This window comes from Capra hircus, chromosome 24 (genome assembly GCF_001704415.2).
Source record: "Capra hircus breed San Clemente chromosome 24, ASM170441v1, whole genome shotgun sequence".
Taxonomy (NCBI): Eukaryota; Metazoa; Chordata; class Mammalia; order Artiodactyla; family Bovidae; genus Capra; species Capra hircus.
Window position 1 is genome coordinate 17,397,418 of NC_030831.1, and position 6,916 is coordinate 17,404,333.

Genomic DNA, 6,916 nt, shown 5'->3' on the forward strand with positions numbered 1-6,916 from the left:
AATGTGGAATGAAGCAGGGCAAAGACTAATAGAGTTTTGCCAAGAAAATACACTTGTCATAGCAAACACCCTCTTCCAACAACACCAGAGAAGGCTCTACACATGGACATCACCAGATGGTCAAAACTGAAATCAGATTGATTATATTCTTTGCAGCCAAAGATGAAGAAGCTCTATACAGTCAACAAAAACAAGACCAGGAGCTGACTGTGGCTCAGATCATGAACTCCTTATTACCAAATTCAGACATAAATTGAAGAAAGTAGGGAAAACCGCTAGACCATTCAGGTATGACCTAAATCAAATCCCTTATGATTATACAGTGGAAGTGAGAAATAGATATAAGGGCCTAGATCTGATAGACAGAGTGCCTGATGAACTATGGGATGAGGTTTGTGACATTGTACAGGAGACAGGGATCAAGGCCATCCCCATGGAAAGGAAATGCAAAAAAGCAAAATGGCTGTCTGGGGAGGCCTTACAAATAGCTGCGAAAAGAAAAGAGGTGAAAAGCAAAGGAGAAAAGGAAAGATATAAGCCTCTGAATGGAGAGTTCCAAAGGATAGCAAGAAGAGATAATAAAGCCTTCTTCAGTGATCAATGCAAAGAAATAGAGGAAAAGAACAGAATGGGAAAGACTAGAGATCTCTTCAAGAAAAGTAGAGATACTAAGGGAACATTTCATGAAAGATGGGCATGATAAAGGACAAAAATGGTCTGGACCTAACAGAAGCAGAAGATATTAAGAAGAGGTGGCAAGAATACACGGGAGAACTGTACAAAAAGTATCTTCACGACCCAGATAATCACGATGTTGTGATCACTCATCTAGAGCCATACATACTGGAATGTGAAGTCAGGTGGGCCTTAGAAAGCATCACTATGGGCCTTGCAGACGCCACCACCCCGGAGCCTCCTTTGCTGTCTAGCCATGGTCAACCCACCGTGTTCTTCGACATCGCTGTCAATGGCAAGCCCTTGGGCCACATCTCTTTTGAGCTGTTTGCAGACAAAGTTCCAAAGACAGCAGAAAATTTTCATGCTCTGTGCACTGGAGAGAAAGGATTTGGTTATAAAGGTTCCTGCTTTCAAAGAATAATTCTGGGATTTATGTGCCAGGGTGGTGACTTCACACGCCATAATGGTACTGGTGGCAAGTCCATCTATGGTGAGAAATTTGATGATGAGAATTTCATTCTGAAGCATACAGGTCCTGGCATCTTGTCCATGGCAAATGCTGGCCCCAACACAAATGGTTCCCAGTTTTTCATCTGCATTGTCAAGACTGAGTGGTTGGATGGCAAGCATGTGGTCTTTGAAAAGTGAAAGAGGGCATGAATATTGTGGAAGCCATGGAGCGCTTTGGGTCCAGGAACGGCAAGACCAGCAAGAAGATCACCATTTCTGACTGTGGACAAATCTAATAAATTTGACTTGTGTTTCACTTAACCACCAGACCATTCCTTCTGTAGCCCAGGAGAGCACCCCTTCACCCCATCTGCTCGATATATCCTATAATCTTTGTGCTCTCGCTACAGTTCTTTGGGTTCCATATTTTCCTTATCCCCCTCCAAGTTTAGCTGGATTGCAAAGTTAAATTTATGATTATGAAATAAAAATTAAACAATTAAAAAAAAAAAAGAAAGCATCACTACGAACAAAGCTAGTGGAGGTGATGGAATTCCAGGAGAGCTATTTCAAATCCTGAAAGATGATGCTGTGAAAGAGCTGCACTCAATATGCCAGTAAATTTAGAAAACTCAGCAGTGGCCACAGGACTGGAAAAGTTCAGTTTTCATTCCAATCCCAAAGAAAGGCAATGCCAAAGAATACTCAAACTACTGCAAAATTGCACTCATCTCACATGCTAATAAAGTGATGCTCAAAATTCTCCAAGCCAGGCTTCAGCAATATGTGAACCGTGAACTCCCTGATGTTCAACCTGGTTTTAGAAAAGACAGAGGAACCAGAGATCAAATTGCCAACATCCGCTGGATCATGGAAAAAACAAGAGAGTTCCAGAAAAACATCTATTTCTGCTTTATTGACTTTCTTTGACTGTGTGGATCACAATAAACTGTGGAAAATTCTGAGAGAGATAGGAATACCAGACCACCTGACCTGCCTCTTGAGAAATCTGTATGCAGGTCAGGAAGCAACAGTTAGAATTGGACATGGAACAACAGACTGGTTTCAAATAGGAAAAGGAGCATGTTAAGGCTGTATATTGTCACCTTGTTTATTTAACTTATATGCAGAGTACATCATGAGAAATGTTGGACTGGAAGAAACACAAGCTGGAATCAAGATTGCCGGGAGAAATATCAATCACCTCAGATAATGCAGATGACACCACCCTTATGGCAGAAAGTGAAGAGGAACTAAAAAGCCTGTTGATGAAAGTGAAAGTGGAGAGTGAAAAAGATGGCTTAAAGCTCAATATTCAGAAAACGAAGATCATGGCATCTGGTCCCATCACTTCGTGGGAAATGGATGGGGAAACAGTAGAAACAGTGTCAGACTTTATTTTTGGGGGCTCCAAAATCACTGCAGATGGTGATTGCAGCCATGAAATTAAAAGACGCTTACTCCTTGGAAGAAAAGTTATGACCAACCTAGATAGTATGTTCAAAAGCAGAGACATTACTCTGCTGACTAAGGTTCGTCTAGTCAAGGCTATAGTTTTTCCTGTGGTCATTTATGGATGTGAGAGTTGGACTGTGAAGAAGGCTGAGCACCAAAGAATTGAAGCTTTTGAACTGTGGTGTTGGAGAAGACTCCTGGGAGTCTCTTGGACTACAAGGAGATCCAACCAGTCCATTCTGAAGGAGGTCAGCCCTGGGGTATCTTTGGAAGGAATGATGCTAAAGCTGAAACTCCAGTACTTTGGCCACCTCATGCTAAGAGTTGACTCATTGGAAAGACTCTGATGCTGGGAGGTATTGGGGGCATGAGGAGAAGGGGATGACCAAGGATGAGATGACTGGATGGCATCACTGACTCGATGGACGTGAGTCTGAGTGAACTCCGGGAGTTGGTGATGAACAGGGAGGCCTGGGGTGCTGCGATTCATGGAGTCACAAAGTCGGACATGACTGAGTGACTGAACTTAACTGAACTCTCCTTTTACCTTCAATCTTTCCCAGCATCAGGGTTTTATCTAATGATTCAGGTCTTGGCAACAGATCATCAAAATATTGGGGCTTCAACTTCAGCATCAGTCTTTCCAATGAATATTCTGTGTTAATTTCCTTTAGAATTGGCTGGTTTGATCTCCTCACTGTCCAAGAGACTCTCAAGAGTCTTCTCTAGCACCACAATTTGAAAGCATAAATTCTTCAATGCTCAGGCTACTTGATGGCCCAAATCTCACATCCTTACATGACTACTGGAGAAACCATAGCTTTAACTATGTGGACCTTTGTCAACAAACTGATGACTCTGTTTTTTAATATGCTATCTAGGTTTGCCCTAGTTTTACTTCCAAGGCACAAGAGTCTTTATTTCATGGCTGCAGTCATCATCTGCAGTGATTTGGGAGCTCTAGAAATAAATCTGTCATTGTTCCCAATTTTTTCCCATCTATTTGCCATGAAGTGATGGGACTGAATGCCATGATCTTAGTTTTTTGAATGTTGACTTTTAAGCCAGCTTTGCCACTCTCCCCTTTCACCTCTTTGCTTTCTGCAATAGAGTTGTATCATTTTCTTATGACATTGTTGATATTTTTCCCGGCAATCTTGATTCCAGCTTGAGTTTTCCCACCCAGCATTTTGCACGATGTACTCTTCATATAAATAACATAGCCAGGGTGAAATTTATATATACAGCCTTGAAGTTTACACTTTCCTCAATTTAGAATAACTCTGTTGTTTCATGTCTGATTCTAACCGTTGCTTCTTGTCCGGCATACAGGTTTCTAAGAAGACAGGTAAGGTGGTCTGATTTTCCCATCTCTTTAAGAGCTTTCCACAGTCTGTTGTGATCCACACAGTCAAAGTCTTTACTGTAGTAATGAAGCAGAAGTCAATGTTTTTCTGGAATTCCCTCGTTTTCTCTATTATCTAGTAGATGTTGACAAATTGGTATCTTGTTCATCTGCCAATCTAGCTTGTACACCAGGAATTAATGAATCACATACTGTTGAAGCATAGCTTAAAGTATTTTGAGCATTACCTTGCTAGTATGTGAAATGAGACTAATCGTGTGGTCTTTTGAACATTCCTTGGCATTGTCTTCCTTTGGTATTGAAATGGAAATTGAACTTTTCCATTCCTGTGGCCACCGCTAAGTTTTCCAACTTTGCTGACATATTGAGTGCAGCACTTTAACAGAATGATCTTCAAGGATTTGAAATAGCTCAGCTGGAATTCCATCACCCTCATTAGCTTTGTTTGTAGTGATGCTTCCTAAGGCCCACTTGACTTCGCACTTTAGGATGCCTGGCTCTTGGTGAGTGACCATACCATAATGGATATCCAGTCATTAATAAATGTTTTGTACAGTTCTTTTGGTATTCTTGATGCCTCTTCTTAATCTCTTTTGCTTCTATTAGGCCCAGGCCGTTTCTGCACTTCATTATGCTCATCTTTGCATGAAATGTTCCCTTAGTATCTGCAATTTTCTTGAAGAGATCTCTAGTCTTTTCCATTCTATTGGTTTCCTCTATTTCTTTGCATTGTTCTCTTCAGAAAGCTTTCTTATCTCTTCTTGATAGTCTCTGGAACTCTGCATTCAGTTGGGTATATCTTTCCCTTTTACTTCTGTTCTTTTCTCTGGTATTTGTGAGGACTCCTTGGACAATCATTTTGCCTTCTTGTATTTCTTTTTATTGGGGATGGTTTTGGTCACCATCTTCTATACAAACCTCTGTCCATAGTTCTTTGGATACTTTGTCTACCATTTCTAATCCCTTGAATCTATTCATCACCTCCACGGTATAATCATAATGTAATTGATTTAGGTCATACCTGGATGGTCTTGTGGTTTTCCCTGCGTTCTTCAATTTAAACCCAAATTTTGCAAATAAGAATACCATGATCTGAGCCATAGTCAACTCCAGGTCTTATATTTGCTGACTGTATAGAGCTTCTCCATCTTCAGCTGGAAAGAATACAATCAATCTGATTTCCGTATTGACCATGTGGTGATGTTCACCTGAAGAGCTGTCTCCTGTGTTGTTGAAAGAGGGTGTTTGCTATGACCAGTGCATTCTCTTGGCAGAAATGTTTGCCTTTGCCCTGCTTCATTCCAAGGCCTAACTTGCCTGTTTCTCCATGTATCTCGTGACTTTCTACTTTTGCGTTTCAGTGATGAAAAGAACATTTTGTTTTGTGTGTGTGTGTTAGTTCTAGAAGGTCTTATAGGTCTTCACAGGTCTTATAGGTCTTGAAAAAATCAATATGCATGTATTTTCATTTAATCCTTGCAAGGGAGTAATTAGTGTTTTACTATTACAGAGAAGGTAATTAGGGCTTAGTGAGCCCAGGTAACTTGCCTAAGGCCCACTAACCTGCATGCTAAGTGACAGAGCAAATATTGAAACCAATGTCTGAGATACTTATTGCAAGTTATGCCAAAACTCTTCCATTTACCTCCAGAATGTCTCTTCAAATTGTCAGTCTTTCTTTTAGTCCTGCATGGCTGATTTGTATGTAATGTACCATACTCCCATGCCCTCTGGCCTCTGTTAGGTTTAATTGATAGAAGCCTCGGGAGAAGATGGGAAGGAAAGATAAAGGAGAGGGAAAGGGGTATTTCTCACCTGGCTCTTTTGCTGTCAGATCCCCTTGGGGCATCTGTGTCCTTAAATAGAAGACCACCACTTTTCTCAAGGTGGTCTGTTTAATGGAATACTGTCCTTTTGGGTCTTGCTCACTTTATCTTCTCCTTGTTCTTTAGGCTTAGAGGTGGTAACGGGTCTCCAGGTGCTGACCCCAGTTCCTGCACTACTTGTGCTTCCTCTATACCAGCCTGCTCCTTTGTGTTAGATCCTCCTGGAATTACCATAAATTGAGTATGCCATCTGTTTCCTATGACACTTTGGCTGATACAGGTGAATCTGGAATGACTTTCTCATGTAGAAAGCTGCATAAAAATACAATGCAAGGTAAATACTTTCTCTAAAATTCATAGCACCACAATTGTGTTGCTAAATCTGTTTTTAAAAGTGAATTGAAGTTTAAAACTGTTTGTGACTTAAGAACTCATACCTAAGAATGAGTGCTCTCCTAGCACTGTGTTCCCCAGACAAGAAGCATGCTATGACTTTTAATCATGAAAAACGCATTCACTGCAGAAATTCAACACTTCCTCCATGAAGTTTATGTAGAGAATGTTTTCAGTCAACAAAATGCTTCAGAGCAGTGAGTAAAATTTTAGAGGAAAAGCAGATTTGGGGGGATGCTGGGAGAAATACCAGTTAAGGATCATGTTTTTCATTGTCTGTCTTAAACTACAAGAAACACATGTATCCTTCAATGAGAAATCATTGAAGATATGGTTAAGTGCTTGTAATAATTGCTTATTTTGTGATGAAATAAATTTCTTAAAAAACTAATTGAAAAAAATTTTTAACAACCTTCTTAGCACAAACTATATACCTTTCTTAGTAAAAAGTAAATGAATAAAAATAAATAGTTCTTGGATTTATTTGTTTCTGTTTTTTGTTTGTTTGTTTGTTCGCTTAGCTCTTCTTTCTGTTTATTATAACAGAATTTAAATAAAATGAAAATAGTGTTAAGAGAAAATTATGAGAGTTTATTTTACATACTGTTATGAGTTTCAGAGAAATCCAAATTAAACTTAAAAATAGGTGGTTTTAAACTACAGAGATGGCTATTCTAATTCACACATCAAAAAGTAAATGTTTGAACTTTACCTTTGAGAATTTAAACAAATTTCCATAGACAACTCC

At 39.7% G+C, this 6,916-nt stretch overlaps 1 pseudogene across 1 annotated transcript; it reads left to right on the top strand.

Annotated features, from left to right (window-relative positions):
* Positions 883-1,632, top strand: LOC102183028 (annotated as a pseudogene). The gene has a single exon (XR_001297217.2). The product of XR_001297217.2 is annotated as a peptidyl-prolyl cis-trans isomerase A-like (transcript).